This window comes from Harpegnathos saltator, unplaced genomic scaffold, assembly GCF_003227715.2.
Source record: "Harpegnathos saltator strain DR-91 unplaced genomic scaffold, Hsal_v8.6 scaffold491, whole genome shotgun sequence".
Taxonomy (NCBI): Eukaryota; Metazoa; Arthropoda; class Insecta; order Hymenoptera; family Formicidae; genus Harpegnathos; species Harpegnathos saltator.
In genome coordinates this window covers 373,871-391,952 of record NW_020230306.1, presented here as the reverse complement: position 1 = coordinate 391,952, position 18,082 = coordinate 373,871, and positions in this window count along the sequence as shown.

Below are 18,082 nucleotides of genomic sequence, written 5' to 3'. Positions count from 1 at the left end.
TCTTGTCAGCCGAACGCAGCCCCATTAAGCCACTTACGCGGTATGCCTTACACGGCCCAGAAGCGAATCGTCCGTCTTCCGTCGCCCGTCGTTCGTTCCGGAGTGCGGAACCGGAACTTTTACCTACGCGCGAACGAAGATGCTACCGGCGATGCGACTGCGAATCGAATCTCGCGTCGATGCGTCAGTCACGCATTTCCACTTGTCTGCCTCGACTTGTCTGTCTAACATAAAACATGAGACAAAATGAACGTCTCCATTTAACGACGCTAATCGATACAAGTATCATATCTTGTGTTTGTTACTCGTTGCATATGGAACGAAGACAGAGTGATACTCGTGTCGACAATAGTCACTAAATCAAAAGTCCTTAATATTGACTCGATAAAACTTTAAGATATATCTGCTTTCATGTACGTTCGTTGTCGCCAAAATAATTACTTTCGCATGTATAATAAATAAACCTTTTTACACACGAACAGTGACTTTTTTGGACATAGATATTTTTTAACGAGACGCCGACACAACGATATCAATGACTCTCTTGCACGGAAGATAACGATCGCAGCGGATGGCTAAAAGCAACCGAAATTTTACGCACGTGGAAGTCAGTTGATGGAGAAGATTAGATAAAATATCGCTATTACATCTCCTTTACGCTATGAAGAAAATGACCAGGCACGGCCGCATAAACCTTTTTTTGTCAAAGCGCTTCTCCCTATTATTTGCGCACGGACAAAAAAATTAAGACCACATTAGGAGCGGCACCTGCGTCACCTCGCACGCAGCCCCGTCACAACGATGAGATACAAATCGTATGGCGCTCCGAATGAAGAGAGACTTTCCTACTTCTTTTATCTGAAGATAATCTCCAAGTAAAAAGGTAAGATTTCCTTATTTTTTTTTGCTTTAAATAACCTCCAGATAAAAAAGATAGGAAAATATTTACTGGCTATGTCTCCAATGAAACCCGTACGATCCGAAAACAATTACACTCGATAGTCCGAAAAAGAAAATAGTCCGAAAAAGAAAATAGTTTTCAGTGATAATTTATGTGCGAAAATGACGTTGAATATTTGGAAACTGAATAACTTAATTATACGAATTGTCACATCCTTCCGTACGAACTATCCATCGCTTTCCTTTCATTTGTGAATTTTATTCTCAAATCTGGCCAAATTTAAATGGAAAACGAGATAAAAAGGTTGCGTACTCTCTTTGTCCTAAAAATCACTCTTTTTCTCCGTCACGCGGTTTTCCTTTCGGTTGTGAATTTTCTACATTTTTCTGACATTACGCGATCGGAGGAGATCCCAACGCCTTCGCAGTGATTCTTTCCCACGACTTTGACATTTGACGAAAGATTCTTGATGTTCCGCCGATCTCTTCGCAGAGATCTGCCGATCTAAGCGCCTTCTTCTTACGACAATAAGCTTAAATCGTGACCGAAACGATCGTCGATGATCGTTGGTTGAGTCCTCCAAAAAACAGCGGTATTTACCGAATATATTCCCTCTTAGATCTCGTCGGTCCGAATAAACTCGCCCGGTCGAATCCCCGAGCGGGGTAGCTCGCGGCGCGAGCAATTCCGCCGAACATCGGGGGCCGTCGATATCAAAAACGGACGGCGGAGAACGGTCGAGCGAACGATTTCCAGCGTCTATCGGGTGGATAAAACGGGCGGGACGCGAGAGGAGGTCACGACGCGACCCGGGAAATTTCCTCGGCCGGGAAAAAGAAGATGGTCGATCCGTGGAGGAGAGCGGCACGGACACGATATAGTCGCCGATGGATTATATATATATATATATATATATGTATATATATACATACATATATATATGTAGGTACATATATGTACGTACATACATACGCCTCTTTGATATAGTGCGCGAAAGCGTAGCGTCTTGAGGAGGCGGAAGGCGGAGAAGAACCGCCGCCGTTATCAGCTCGCGGCGGGATTGGCCGAGCAGGGGGACGAGGCTCCGTCGACGGCCAATAGCGTCCTGGTCTCGGCTTTTCAAGGATTCTGCCTCTCCCCCGAAATCCCGGCTATGCCGGCGTGTCCTGTGCATGACACACGCGCGCGCGAGGCGTCCTCCGTCTCCCACGGTGTACACGCTCCGACTTTTCCACCCCATGCACACGCACATACATCAAGGCCGCTGCCCACCGGTCAGCGGGGGTTTTGCCGCCGACGGTGGATGTCCAACTATTTCGTATATTCCAACCCCTCCGTCTTCCACCCCCGCGAACTCGTTCATCCTCGCTCCGAAAACCGCCCTCGTCCGCTCGCTCTCCGTCCGGATCGTCCACCTCCTTCCTTGCGAACATCTCTCCAGGAAGCATCTCCGATGCTGCACAATGGTCCAGCTTTTTCTACGCTTTCTGGGATTCCGAGGGAGCTCGTAGGGCGGTCGGTGGCGGTGGGGTGTATACGAGAGAGCGAGGAGACGACCCGTAGCCTCTACTGCGGCGATAACTCGAATGGAAACTGCGAGCTTGCGCGACTTTCTTTCGCGTGTGCGTGGCAAGTTGCTTGTAATTTTTTTGTAACTTTAGAGGCTTGTTTTTTTGAAATCGGCATCCTGACGAATTAAATAGTGTAAAGTATTCGAGTTTGCGTATTGTTGCATTTCTTATTCTACGATTCCAAGCTAAAAACAATGTTAAATCATCAATAGATAAAACCGATGAGAGATAATTAAGAAATTATTTGAAATTCACGCTGATTTTCACAAATTACCGAGAAATAATTTTTTTCTTGGCAGAAAACGTCTGATAATTCGTTTCTACGTGAAAAATTGTTTTCTATATATGCACGCAGGGAATGATAAAATAAATGGGATTATTTGTGATGCGATGGAAGTTTCTTTACGATAAGAAGTCCACGTGCGGGCGGTGATATAAAAGGCGGATGGAAGATGAGACCGAAATCGCGACTACCACTTGGTGGTACTTTCCACCAGCCGCCGCGACTGTTTCTCCACTCGTGAAAAGAATTATGAAGGCGCTGCGGGTGACATCGCGATGCCGACGACAATATAAGAGCGCCTTTAAGGGTGCCCACTCTCGTCGTCTAGCGCCCCTCGATATTTTCTTCAGTTTCTTTAAGCTGCTCTTTCATCGGCAGTTATGGATAAACGGGAAAGTGAGAATGATAAAATAAAAGAAGATGGATGGATACCAAAAGGCGGAATATATCTGATTGTTCTTTTAGTAGCAATATCGCAACTCAAAGATACTAATATGTTATATTATATACTTGCAAAACCTCGCTTTCTATATATATATATATATATATTTTATATATATATATATATTTTTTTTTTTACTTATTTATTCAATTTTTGCGGGAAATTCCCGCAAAAATTGAATAAATAAGTAAAAATTCAGGAAGCTGGACGTTAGACAAGTAGCCAGTTTTAAAAATCATTCGACGAATTTCTAAGTTTCTTTCAGTTTTACGCCAACTGAGCTGAATATAGATCAAAGCGCCCACATTGACCCAATTCAGATCAACAAAATCCTTATTTAATGAATGCATGCGACAAATTCCCCGACTGCACTGCGCAGAAATGCTAAACATCATGAAATAAATTTACGTACATCAATCTTCTCTTCCTTCTCCCGAGTGTTTCTTACGTGTTACTCACGGCTCTTACAGTAACACATTCGTTATGACGTGCGAGTGACAAAAACAACGCGCGTCACACTCGTTCGGAAATTCGCACTGTGACATTCGCGTAGCCAATGCATCCCCGAGACATATCTCTCTACTATCGTTTCATTTGCAATAGTTGCTCGAGTAACCCCCGTATCAGAGAGATAGCGGCACTTTTCTACACAGCGATCCACGACTACCGCGCGATATCCACGGCGTGTCCAATTAACACCGAAGATTTCCGCGCGCTCCGTACGGCTTTCACGGCGATACAGGTGAGTGATAAACGCGAGTTGTAAATAAGCAGTAAGCCGCGAAACGAGACGTATGAAAGGGAACGGGTCTGAGCTATTGATAACATTATCATAAAAGCAGCGTTAAATGGTCGGCCGCGAGGTTACGCCGACGCGGCGCACCGCCGCCGCTGGCAAACGGCTCTATAAATGCGTTTACTTTGAGCCATAAAAGCGCCGTGCTTCGGTTAGCACCGTTAAATGTATACGTGCACTCCCGTGTGCGTATGGGTGTGCGTATGTGTGAGTGGGTGTGGATATTGTGTGTGTGTGTGTGTGTGTGTGTGTGTGTGTATGTGCTCGCACGCTTGTGCGATGCAGGAAGGAACGGGAACGGTCGACGAAGCACCCGGCCGCTTTACGGTAAAAGCCCTCTTTGAGTGATCCGTTTATTGGTTGCTAAACATCGATATATTGCTTTCGGGGTTGCGCAAAGAGCCGCGCTGTGTCCTCTCCGTATACATATATGCATACGTATATACGGTACCGTCTCTTTCTTTCCCTCTTTCGCGCGCGCGGGCGAGCGACTATACGTAACACGACGTGCATATAATACATAGTCCCGAGCGTATCGCGCTTTCTGAGCTTTTGAAAGCACCGCGACATCGAGCCGCCACACCGTGAGGAGAATAAATATCTCCGCGAGCGCCTCCGAGGAAAGAGACGTGTCGCGCTGATTTCGAGATAAATCCCGCGAAAATGCGCGTTAACATCTCGAGCAGCTATTTCCGCAGCTCGCCGCTAAATGCGCTTCGCTAGATACGCGATTATCTGCGTTTTGTGTATTTTAAATACGTATTATAATAAAATTTTATGTAATAATAAATATAGCCGAAAATTAGAGAAAGAGAGAGTGAGTGAGAGAGAGAGAGAGAAAGAGAGAGAGAGAGAGAGAGAGAGAGAGAGAGAGAGGGAGATTTATATATATAAAAAATATTTTTTATCTGTCTCATAAATTTCTTCGGAATATAATCGCTGCACATTGATTCAATTTAAGCCAATAAGAGGCGCGCAAGAATGTTGATCGTGAATAATAATTTTTTGCAAGACCTGTTTCGTTTAGTCCCGAGACAAATTTCGTAATATTCACGCGTCCGACCGGGAGATCGTGAAATTAGACCCAACACGGCAATATCTTCGATCGCGGCGCTTTGAGATATTCCGACGGTGTAGCGAAACGCGTCAACGGCGATCCACAGCACACGTGTGTGGATCCACGTACGTGTGGATATACACGGGCTTCGTAGCATATCCACTGCACGTGCACGCGTGTATACCGACAGCGACGTCTTAGGGAAGCGCGATGGATGATCGATCGGCGATTTTTCGGGATAAAACGTGGAATCAACGCGGCTTCATCTCGCTTCATCGCGACGTCCGGTTCTTAGGCTCCCTCCTCGTCCTCGTCATCCTGTGAGACGCCATTGGTCTCGAAAAATAACGTGTGAATAATCGGATAACGTCACGATACAAACGTCAGCCCGAAGAAAAAGCATTTCTTATATGACGGTGCTATACAAATAAAAAAGAAATGTTTTTTTCATGACCTTTTCATGATCATTTAAAATAAAAAGCGGCGTCGCCGTGCCATGAAAGAAACAGATACTCGTATTTCACACGGGAGAGATCGTCCTCGCGCAGGAATATCGCGATATTCATCAGTATCGCGTGAATTCTAAAATAGCCGAAAATCTTGGCCAGCGGGCCATTACCGTAACGACCTCAAAATTTACATGAAATTGCTTATTAAATTACTAAGTTTTTCGGGATGATTTAATGATACCAAGGCCATTTGTCTCCTCGGCTTTTATTTTCTCCCTCCCTGTTAATAAAGCGATGCGGTTAGGCTTTACGCCCGCGCTTGGAGAGAACTTTACGGCATAATTCTCTACTTTCGAGTCTTTCGCTAAACGAATTCGCCTAACTTTATCCGCGCGAGCGCGCTTTCTCGCGAGCGAGAGCGCACCGCTCGGGCTTAGAAACGTCCGAATTCTTCGTACAAATTGAAGTTCATACCAAATTGATTTCAACGCATAATACGTATAAGTAACTTTGTTCTTTTCTTTTTCGCTTCGCTCAGGATTTCTGGACAATAAACTAGCGTGATGCGAGTAGTTATGTAAGGAGGAGGAGGAGCACGCACATTATTGTGAGAACGATTCTTTCGAGGACATGATTTACAATAAAATATATGATTCATGTAAAAGAAGATTTTGTCGTATTTAGTTAGTTACCGCTTTATACTTTGAATATTTTTCGTATTTTTGCTAAAGATTGAAAAGAGTTATTGCAAATTTTTGCGCGCGTTTTTTCTTTCCCGATATCGGATTCTATCGTTGCGATACGACATGGCGTCCGCCATGGTATTTTTGTTTGAATTTCTAAATATCGTACCGCACGGACGGGAACAAACAACCCTCTCTTTGAATAGCGCAGTAGCCGCGATAGTAATAATAGTAGCGGGAATATTCCACGGTATGTTGCGCGTGGGTGTGCGCGGCTTTGCGGGAAGTCAGTTGGCAACATGTGGTTCGACGGACGCAATCTGGCACTGACATTTCGAATTAAACTTGTTGAAGACCAGGCCTCCTGTAACTTCCACCGACCGAAAAAAATAAAAATGCGCAAAAAAAGAATTGGTCGCGAAATCCAGTGAAATTTCGTGTCAAACCAGACCGCGCCTGCAGTCTGACTCGAGGGAAAATTTTCCATCAAGATCCTCGTATGAGACACAACCGATATTAAATATTTAAAATATAAAAATCATACACGTAACTACGAAAACCTTTTTCGACGAAAGCCCCCAAAATTACGTCCCTATCAGCGTGCAAATTTTAAAAGTTTCCAAAATAGAACGAACAATAGCATCGTTACTACAGCGACTTCTTTGTGTAAAGAAAATACAGAAATATATGCTCATCTTAGCTTTTTGAAAAAAATATCTGATCATCTATTGTATTGTTCTATTATTTTATACTGCCAAGTATACCAGTCTCTTTTGATCTCTCAAAATGTGCAACTTTCCTGTACCGTTTCGAAAGGTTCCAACTTACGTCTCGAATTAGTGAACACCGTCGGGTCTTACCGTACGAGAAAAATATACGCCAACCCCTTCGCCCTTCTTCACCCGAGAACATCGCGCGCGCCGAAAAAGGGTTCTCACGGTCGTACTTCTTAGCCGTGGCTAAGCCGATATGCATTCATTATAATAAGAAATGGGAGGCGCCGAGTGAAAAGTTCGAACGCGCCCCGGCTTATCAACTTCCTCTGAATTTTATATTATTTAAGGGTACTTATGTACCTCTCAGCATCTTCTGGTCCGTGTCCGTACACTTCCGTCTCCTCATCCCCTTTTTCCCCCCGTAGTCGCCCTCGCCGCTCTCGCTCGCGTCCGTAGTACGTAGAGAACGCGGGGAAAGTTAGCTTAACTTTCTTCTTTCGATGCGGCGCAAAAGCCAAGATGCGCGGCATTTGAAGTTCGCCGAATGCTTATTACCATATTTATTTGTCACTCAGCGTGGACGTAAAACGCGACGCGGCCTGTCTTCGTGATCTCACTCCCTTCCTTCCGCATTGGCGTCGTATATACGAGAACGTACGCAAAAATCGCGAGATTCAGACAGGTCGACGATATCTGTGTAATATTCTCAATCAGGAATTTGCAAGTACCTGTGTTGAATCAAGAAAATTCCAGACGAGAATGCGATCTAAAAATCCGGTTCCTCTCACGTGTCAAGTGATACATTTCCAAACGGACACGCATTCGCGCACACATTTTCATCGAAAAACATTGTTTAACATACGAGACTCTCGATTGGGTGTAAATCGTTTCGTTTCGTTGTCGAGAGCTTTCAACGACACAAGTTAACGGATACAAGTTTTAATTTCCCGTTTAGAAAGTAGACTTAACGTTCACGGGGACGAGCGTGAACGCGTTATTAGAGAGATTACGTGAGAATTTCGAAAAATAGTGTCGAAGTTCAAATCGAATTAAACATCGCGTCATCGTCGAAAAAGCGAGCACGGCGGGAGGTGTCGCGACTGAGATTCCTGCGACTTGGCCGCGGTCGAATTGCGATTCATAATGCGTGCCGCAAAATCATGATACGATCGCGCGAAAGAGCATTTAAAAAATCGCTGTTATTTATTCGTTCTGCATAAGCGGCCGGTCGGTATATACGCGTTTCGCGGGCTGTAAGCATCATAAATGACCGTACATAGCAGCGTTTGCATGTAGGACATAGGGGTGAAACGCAGGTAACGAGACATGCGAGCGGCCGGGTCGCGCAACACGCGGGATGCTTATCGTTCGCTGCGGTAAATGACGTAAGTCGGGCTACCGCTAAAAGGACGCGTAACAGCTCGTCCGCGATATTTACAATTCGAGATGTTAACGAGCGCGCGACACGTCGAGCCCGCGCTTGGAATTGTTTAACGCAATTCCTCAGCCGACCTTCTCGCGTGCGCGCGCGCGCGCGCGCATACTTTATCATCATGAATCTGTGGTTTCCATTTGCGCCGTGAGCGCTCTCACCCTAATCGATCCGCCTGCACGATTCTTACTCCAGATTACATCGCTAGATCAGAATGTCAGAACAGAACAGATCTCAAACGGAGATCTAAACGTTTAATGGAATGTGCCTCGCGTTTTTCTCCCGCTCTAGGGAGCTCTTCGTCTCAAATGGGAGAAAAAATGCCCAGCTGATGGTTTATGCATAAATGCTAATTTCGCGAATCGCAATTTGTCGTGATTGCATCGATTGGATTGTATGTCAGTGTGAAACCAAAATAACAACACTCGTCGTCGGTAATATTTGAACGTTCGTAAACATATGCTGATCAAATTAGCGGACAAATTGCAAATCTCGATTAATTCGTCGAGAAACGTGTATCTGTTTTACTTAAAACCTGCCCTTCTTTCGATCAAAACGTGCATCAAATTGCACGTTTCATAATGCATCGTACGATGCATTAGAAAAATAGTTAATTAGCGTTTAATTAGTAAGAACACAAATCTCGATACGCGATAATTTCCAACTACTAAGAAGGCAAATATATATTGATAATACTTGCGAATTTGAACAAAGAAAAAAAAAACTTAAAACATCTATGACAAATTTGTCATAAATAATATTAAATAATTTCATCGTAATAACGAATCACAATTGACAGAAAGAAATATTAACGAAATGTTAACATAATAGATATAATCATATATGTGATATAATACAATAATTATATAAATCTTTCATTGGTACAATATGCTTCATCACCGCAGTTTATGATGAAGGACAAATGGGGACAAAGATGAGTCTCGTATGAACCTAACGAATCGATAATCGTGGACACGGACCCTTCTCGTTCAGCGGAGAATTACGTCAGTTGCATAATACCTACAAACCACGCCGCAGGCACGGTTCCGCTGAATTTAGTTTTTGCAATTCCGCACGAACGAATGCAACAGGCGGCACTTCCCACACATCCGCTGCCTAATCGTCGCTCGTCCGCGAGACCAGCGGCAGTATTCTGCGCCGCAGAGGAGCCGAAAACAAGCATGAGATACTTCGTGCCTTAACCCACCCAGCAGTAGTTTCCACATATTACGTACGTAAGAAACGTACGAGTCGATCGACAAGATTTTCTTTCGTTTATGCTCGGGATAATTGGAGCTTTCGATTAAAATATGCTTATAAATTAAATCTAAAATACGCGATATTGAGACAGTTTACATTTCACAGAAATAGACACGTGAGATGGTCACAGCTCATGTGTGATATATATGTGTATGTGTGAACATAAAATTTCGTAAAGCTTTACAAGCTTTGTTAAGAAAAAGCGACATTTTGTCTGCTGTAATTTGTCAGTGCGTGTTCGCGTATTTCGCGCACGTTCGCGTGTTCGAGTATTTAGATACTTTCTTCACGCTTTACACTCAATACCTGTGCGTTATATTTTTGTTTTCAATCTACTTATGAAAATTCACCGGATAAAAGAAAAAAAAGGGATCCGCCGTTATCCATGGAGGTGGAACAACCCTCTTTAATATAAACTGTGCTTGTAATGTAATGACTCCCCCATCTTGCTAACGTTACGTAAGAAAAACACTTTTCATCGCCTCGATACAGTCAAACGGACAGCGCGCATTGGGTCAGCCAATGCATAATACATGTGCTGTAAGATTAGAAGCGGGGAGATCGCGAAACTCCATGATGGAGCTGCTTTATATCCGAGAGGTTACCGAAAACGCGCCCCCTCTCCCTTCCCTCCCCCGCCCGTCCCGTCGCGCTTAAGGGCGAAATCCGTTCTTCTGGAAGAAAAGCGACTAAGCTAGCTTCTCCTCGAACATGACAACGTATTTTATTGCCTCTCCCACTCGGCATCGGAATAAAAGAGAGGTAGCGGCAATATATTTATTCTCGGCCGCGCACATTCGCGAGATTCCGACGTTACTAACAAAATCGTTCATCGACATCTTTTGTCGCGTTTAAAAAATCTATCGCATTAATACGAGCGCACGTATGAACATACACGTGTGTTTACCGCTATGTAAATCGTTATGTAAATCGTGCGCGCTCTATCTCTGACAGAACATGCGGATTGAAATGCACAGAATTAGAGGTTAAAATACATTTGCATATTTTTGTCGCTCACCGATCGCCCTTCACGTCCACTCCGCGTATTGATAGTTTCGTACGCAGATTTTCAACTCCCGATTTTCAACTCTGAGTCATCAGAGCTTCAGATCTCGTGCCTAACACACGATTCTCGAGAGCAAGTTCGCGACGACTATAGAAACATATATGTGCGCGTTGTCGATATGCCGCCAAAAATATCGTATCGATTGTATTGTCCATTGACCGAGGGACAGCCTTACGTGTAATGAAATTTAAGCTGCCAATATCTTACAACGAAAACGGAGTGTCGGTCATCTTTATTCTATCATTGTATTGTGCATATCGCGAAATACAAAAATCTCGCTATTCGGCTCTGAGATTTCTAACGCTCCCGCGATATTTTGTAATGGCGGATAGTCGTTTGCAATACGTAATGTTCGGATGGACGAAAATGCATTGCTGAATAAAACGTCTCTGACGATTGCGCAGTTTTAAAAATGTCATAATATTGAATGGTTACTCGTAGAGATTCGCATGTTTCCGAAATTTCGGCCATACTTAATATGCTTACTCGATTATTAAACAATTAAACTCACGTAAGAAAGATAATATCCGTATCGTCCCGTCGCCGCAGTCGGAAAGACCCACTTCTAGAATTTACGTAGAAACGAAGTGTAGCGACCGTTCGGCGGGCCAATCAAATCACGCAAATTCAATTCAAATTGGTCGACCAATCAGCTGTAATGAGCGTCTTCGTCAATGCGAACATTTAAGTGAAGTCTACAATAAAAGTCGTAAAATCATAAGAAAATTGACTAATCGCAATCGATTATTCTCCTTGTGGTCGAAAAATAAACAATTTTGATATATTGATAATTGTATCTTACGACTTTACGACTTAAGACTTCTGTTATAGAGCCCGCTTTAGTTACTACTAGTGATTCATGTGTTTTATGGTTGAGAACTATGTGATCTGACAAATTTTATTGTAGAAGATTCAATAAAAGCTATTTCAGAAGATATGAAACGCAAGCCGTTTTCTATAACCTCTAGTAAGAATTCCTTCTAGGATAAAATGTTACTATTAATTATTAGCATTAAATTAATTATTAGAAATCTTACTGTACGCCCTCCTAGTAACAGCGGTTAAAGAGAGAAACAATACGACTTAGCACCGATGGTAACTGCGGAAAATGCAATTTTGTAAAGTGTATAAAATCAACGTACCTATTCAAATATTGAAATTATTATAAATTGTTAACTTAATAAATTATAATACTTATAAGCCAAAATATTTGTAACTAATGGTTGAAAATAATCGGTAACATCAGCGACTTCATCCTTTAAGTATCTTCAAGTCGATAAAAGAGAATTCACAGCGCTCAGGGTAACACCTTACCTGCCTTATTCTATCGATAAACTTATCGTCGGAGGAAAGAACGAGAATGATTGTAACAACCTTTGATCCATCCTTAATTCTCTCCCTCTCTCTCTCTCTCTCTCTCTCTCTCTCTCTCTCTCTCTCTCTCTCTCTCTCTCTCTCTCTCTCTCTCTCTCTCTCCCCCCCCCCCCCCCCCCCCCCCCCCCCCCCCCCCCCCCCCCCCCCTCTCTCTCTCTCTCTCTCTCTCTCTCTCTCTCTCTCTCTCTCTCTACTGTTATCGATACTTTTCAAGTAGAACAGATGACATAAAAATGACGAGAAAGTGACTGATGTGAGTCATCATGAAAAATGAGTTTCCTTCATCATTTTGACATCATTGTGACTTCTTTTTTTGCCTAGGTCTTGTAAAATTGCTTCGCTTGCCCTTGAACGCATTACCTTTGTGGCACTTCTACAACACTTGTTCAAAAATTTCAATAGTTATCCCAACTCTTAGAAAAGAGGAAAGCAAAAGAAGGGAAGAGTAACATTATATCACTGGAGCTGCTACTATTAGTCATATGTTTTTTTCTTTAGGACAAAGACTTTACTAAAGGACTAAGGACTTTAGGAAAGTCGTAGTCCTGATAGCATATGTTCTCCTGGGGACGTCCTAAGCACATCCTGAGGATGAAAAAATATCCCCAGGACGTCCTCAAGACGTACTTTGGACGTCCTCTGGATACCTGTGCTATAAGGGAAGAAAATTAATTGACATCTTGAATATATGACCATGTTGAATATTTCGTTAGTATTCAAATTTCTTAAAAAGGAAACATCAGGAATAGTAATTTGAAAAGACTCGAGAGAACAGTAAAATATGGTCCCGCAATTCGTCATGGCTCACCTTCACAAATGGCTTAATATATTGTCATTATCCAGTAAACATCGATATCTCGTAGACATTTAAAAGATATCTTATGAAAGATATCTTCAAGACGTTTCTAAAAGATGTCTAGAAGTTGTCTAAAAGATATCTAAATAGATTTAGTTGAAGATATCTTTATAGAATTTCTAAAAAATATTTACAGACATCTAAAAAATGTCTTGAAAGATATCTTTAATATTTAGATTCCTAAAAGATATCTTTTAAGATATCTAAAATATATCTTTTAGAAATCTAAATGATATCTTTTTATCTATTTGGATATTTAATCCCACATGTAACATCGTGTCATTAAGGAAAGCGAGGGAGTTAAGGGGAAATTGAAAAACATATATTTGCTTTGACTATATCCTTTCAAATCATATTATCAGTTTTTGATGAAACATCCCATGACCTTCCAAATCATATGTTATCAGTTTTTTATGATACATGCCTGCAAAGAAAATTTGTAAGATCTTTATCTCAAGACCCAGAGGCTTAATGCTCCAATTCACAGTATTATCATCAAATTCCATTTTGGTGTTTCACATTGCCTCGGTCACACTAATATTTAAACTAAAATGAAGACAAAAGTTTTAACAGTTTGTAGCTCACTTTTAGGCCTTTGGTTTGATTTCTATTGAAAGAAAAGATTGAAAGAGATTGAGAGAAAACGCCGCACAAGCCATTAACCGTATCTATTGTAACCGTATGTCATGACTAATTGCATATCTTTAAGGGTCGCTACCTGATCGCTACCCATAAATTTCTTTTAGAATGCTCGCATATTTTTAAGTAATAAAATGTTCCTTCCTTTGAAAATTTTAGTAGTACACAGTCTGTCCCAAATCCAATGAGACTGGTCTAAAAAAAAATACAAAGCGTTTATTATTTTGATTTTTTATTCTTGTTTATTCAAAATAGTCTCCTTCTGAGTCAATACAGCGCTGGAAACGTTCAATTTTTCGAAACATTTTTTATACTCATCGGCTAGAATGGCCTTTAGTATGGCGGTCGAAGTCTTTTGGATGACCGGGATGGTATCGAAACGATTTCCTTTCATCGCCAATTTCAGTTTGGGAAATAGCCAGAAGTCGCACGGAGCCAAATCAGGTGAATACGGTGGATGATCGATAACAATGATGCCTTTTTTGGTCAAGAATTCACGTACCATGATGGCTTTGTGCGATGGTGCATTATCGTGCAACAAAAACCAACTACCTGGCTCTCGATATTCCGGTTGAACTCGTCGAATTCTGGCCCACAATCGTTGTAGAACTCCCAGATAATATTCTGCGTTCACCGTTTGACCTTCTGGGACGAATTCACTGTGAACAATTCCCTTTGAATCGAAGAAAACGGTCAGCATTGTCTTGATTTTGCTCTTCTGAAAGCGTAATTTTTTCTCTTTTGGCTCTTCTGGTGACTTCCATGCCGTACTCTGACGTTTTGTTTTTGGCTCGTATTGAAAACACCATGTTTCATTACCAGTTACAATGGCTGACATGCTTGCCGGATTCCTTCGGGAATCCCCATCATCCAAAAGACTTCGACCGCCATACTAAAGGCTATTCCAGCCGATGAGTATAAAAAATGTTTCGAAAAATTTGTTGAACGTTTCCAGCGCTGTATTGACTCAGAAGGAGACTATTTTGAATAAACAAAAATAAAAAATCAAAATAATAAACGCTTTGTATTTTTATTTAGACCAGTCTCATTGGATCTGGGACAGACTGTATATTTCCTCTTTTTTCTTTTTTCCAATGAAGAGAAGAAGACGTTGGAGTGACAATCGACTCAAACGACATTCAAAATGTGAATTTTCTAAATTTTCTCATTTTTCCCCTGTCTGCACAGACGTGGCAAGAACGTGGCAAGCACGTCGCTATGACGTCATTACGTTGTAACGACGTGCTTGCCACGTATGATGCAGTCCGGATCATTTATCAGTATATTTCTAAAAATTGCGCGTCTAAAATTTTCTATGCATTTTTGAAAATGCATGAAATATTTTTTTTCACCGAAAAGAAATATTTTCTCTTTTGCGTGTTTTAGATTGGATTGATGATCTCAATAATGTATAATGGATTAAAAATTATGGATTGATGATCTCAATAATGTATAATGGATTAAAAATTATAGTAACATTTTCTCAATATAAAAATTTAGTTTGTTAAGTAAAACCGAATATAAATCATCTTAATATAACGGACGTTCATTCCTTTAAAAACAACCAATAGGCATCGCGCTTGAGGCAAACACGTGAGAGAAATTCCTTTCCCCACTCACTCACTCTCCCCACTCACTCACTTTCCCCACTCACTTCTTAAGTCCCTACATGATGAAAAAGACGCTGTAGCAGCACACTTCGCTTTGACGATCTAGCTTGTACAGACGTGTTCTCTTTTTAAGAGTTTCTGCGAGTGTTTCCTCATTCTGGCATCTTAGAAGCCATCAACGGACTATCTTCTTCATTGCTACATAAGAAAGGTAAGGTAAAGAGTGCAGTAAAACTTTAGAATAGGGCCTTTTCCGAATTTTGATATATTTTTGTTACTTGCCGGATAAAAATCTTTGCTGTGACTACGATAATGATAATCAATGGGGGGGGGGGAGAGCCCGAAAAAAATATTACCGACCTATTTTCTTCAAGTTTTTTCGGATCTTATGAAACTCTGAAGAAAAAATCAAATTTAAACCATTAAGTAAAAGTATAAAAAACTCAATGAACTTTAATAAACCAAAGACATAAACTATTGTCCGCTATAATTTAGACTTTATAATATAAATTTGTGCTTTTGATTAAAACAGATTAAAACATGATTGTGAATAATGCTCTGCTTTATTTTGCTTGTAATTTATGATACGTCCTTGCGTAGGGATCTTGCTAATCTTTTCAGTATCCATTTTTTATAGTATATCGTAGACTCATCTCCCTGTATAAAATGTTGAATTGAAACATATTAAAAAGTATTGACATTTTGAATACGTCTGAATTCTGCTTTCCGAAGAAAGGGACTGAAAAGTATTAATTCCCATTAAATTTTACTGCACTAAATGCGAGACGGCAGTGGTGAATGTTTCGCATTGAAAAAGATTCAATTCATTTCAATATCCCTTGCATTCAATCGCAATCGATAATTTCCAATTTTTCAAATGCAAATTTTCGCATTGAAAAATATTCACTTCTTCTCCTAATTGTTTTCGGATTCAGAGGCATACAAGATTTTTACATTCTATTTCCCGTCGCATTGAAAAGTATTGGCCCGCGATCCAATCTGAGATTTCCGTAAAGCAGAATTCACGACGAAATCTCGTGAATGCGAAACAATACTTTTAAATACGACATTTTATACAGGGCTGTTTAGTAAGGCGAAAGATTCGAGTAACAACTGTGAACGGTATTTAATCAATATAAAATCGATATTTAAAATTTTAAATATATGGAATAAAATTTTCATGTTTTTTCCTATAAAGATCTTAGTCCCCCTCCCCCCTCCCTTAATATATATGTAAAACTTTGTATATGTTTTTTTACAGCTAGTTTTGTAAATTATTTTGTAAATTATTGAACAAAGAAACGTAGTTTCTGGTATAATAGTACTTTTGAATGTTTACCAAAAAAATTGTTCAAAAAAATAAATGGGTAACATTTTTTTCGGGCTCCCACGATTGATTATCACTGTCAGAGTCACAACAAAGATTTTTACCATGAGAGTAGCAAAATAAATATCAAAATTCGGAAAAAGCCCTATTCTAAAATTGTACCAAGAGTGTAAGCAGAAAGAAGAAGGACAAGCGTCCGTGTCACACAAATAGAGCCGGTTATATGTACGTGCGCGGTGGGCGGAAATCAGCAAAGAACCGTGGACACTGGCGTCGTTAGTTCATGTGCACGATTGTACAGAGAGCGCTTTGCACTTGACTCGACTAAAAGCGGCCCATGACACCTCTCCTTCTTCTCTCTGATACAATATAGTACTGATAAAGTCTTTTGTTCGCCTTCGTGGCGGTTGGATGTAGTTCCTGTAACTATGCATACTTTTTGATTGTGGAGACTGCGAACGCGTTGTCCCTTCTTTTTCTACCTTCATACTACTAGAAAATGGCGTATGGACAAGGCTGAATGCAGGCCGGAGCCATATATTGAACTGAACTGAATTAAAGAAACTGCTAAATTCTTGAGGAGTACACAAAGAATGCTGTAATGGATCTCTTGGAATAGTCATTGATTCCAAATACTTTATTCACGCAGATTACATGGGGTCTAGGGGTTGGCATCAGCCTGGGGTTTTCCAGCGCACAGCCATTTATTGAATGAATGAATGAATAGTACTGATAGGATTAGTTTCATATTTTATTTAATACACTTTTATATTGTTTACTAATAAATATCAAAGAACATAAAACGCAACGCGTTATAGACATTGAAAGGTGATAGTGTGACAAATAGTAATATATTAAGGAGAAGATACTGTAAACTCAACTATGAACATTTAATATTTCTTGGCATATCCCGCTTTTGGTTGTATGAAAATGCGAGGTTTGTTCTTTTTCCTGACATCTCGGCAATAGTCGACAATCTATTCTTATTGGTTGCTACGTTAAGAAGAAAAAGACGCATCCAATAGCTAACTCGATTTAAAGCGAGAGCTTAGGCCTCTTTTCCTCATATCTACTTTGCAAACGCTCTTTGTAAGCAAGCACTTCATAAGTAGGAGTTCGTTGTAGCAGCGCAGTCAGCTCTGGTCACTTGGTCTGTTCGGATGTACCATATTCCTGGTAGGAGCTGCTGAAGTGTGAACGTGATCGCTGAATCCTCTCAATCAGCCGACAAGTCTTTTTTACCGTATGCGACGTAGTGCTAATAAGACTAGTTTTGCGTTATTTTCATATATTCTCTTGTATCACGACGCAGTATAGCCAAGGAAGTGTCAGTGATATATTAGCTTAAATATCGTGAAGTGAAGAGCGAAGGTCCCATGCGTTTTGAAACATTACGTTTTTAATGCTTAGTGCTAATTTTGGATGATACTCCGGACGAGGCTGGATATTATGAAAAAGGCAGGTTCTTTGATATTTATTACCAAGCAAATAAGTATAAAACAACATAACATTCGCGTTACCGACTTAAATTTTGAGGTTATGTCACCGCGTCTCCAAACCGATTCGGCACGTTTCACGTAGTAATTTTTCAATATTTTGTTGTATCACAGTGAAAGTAAT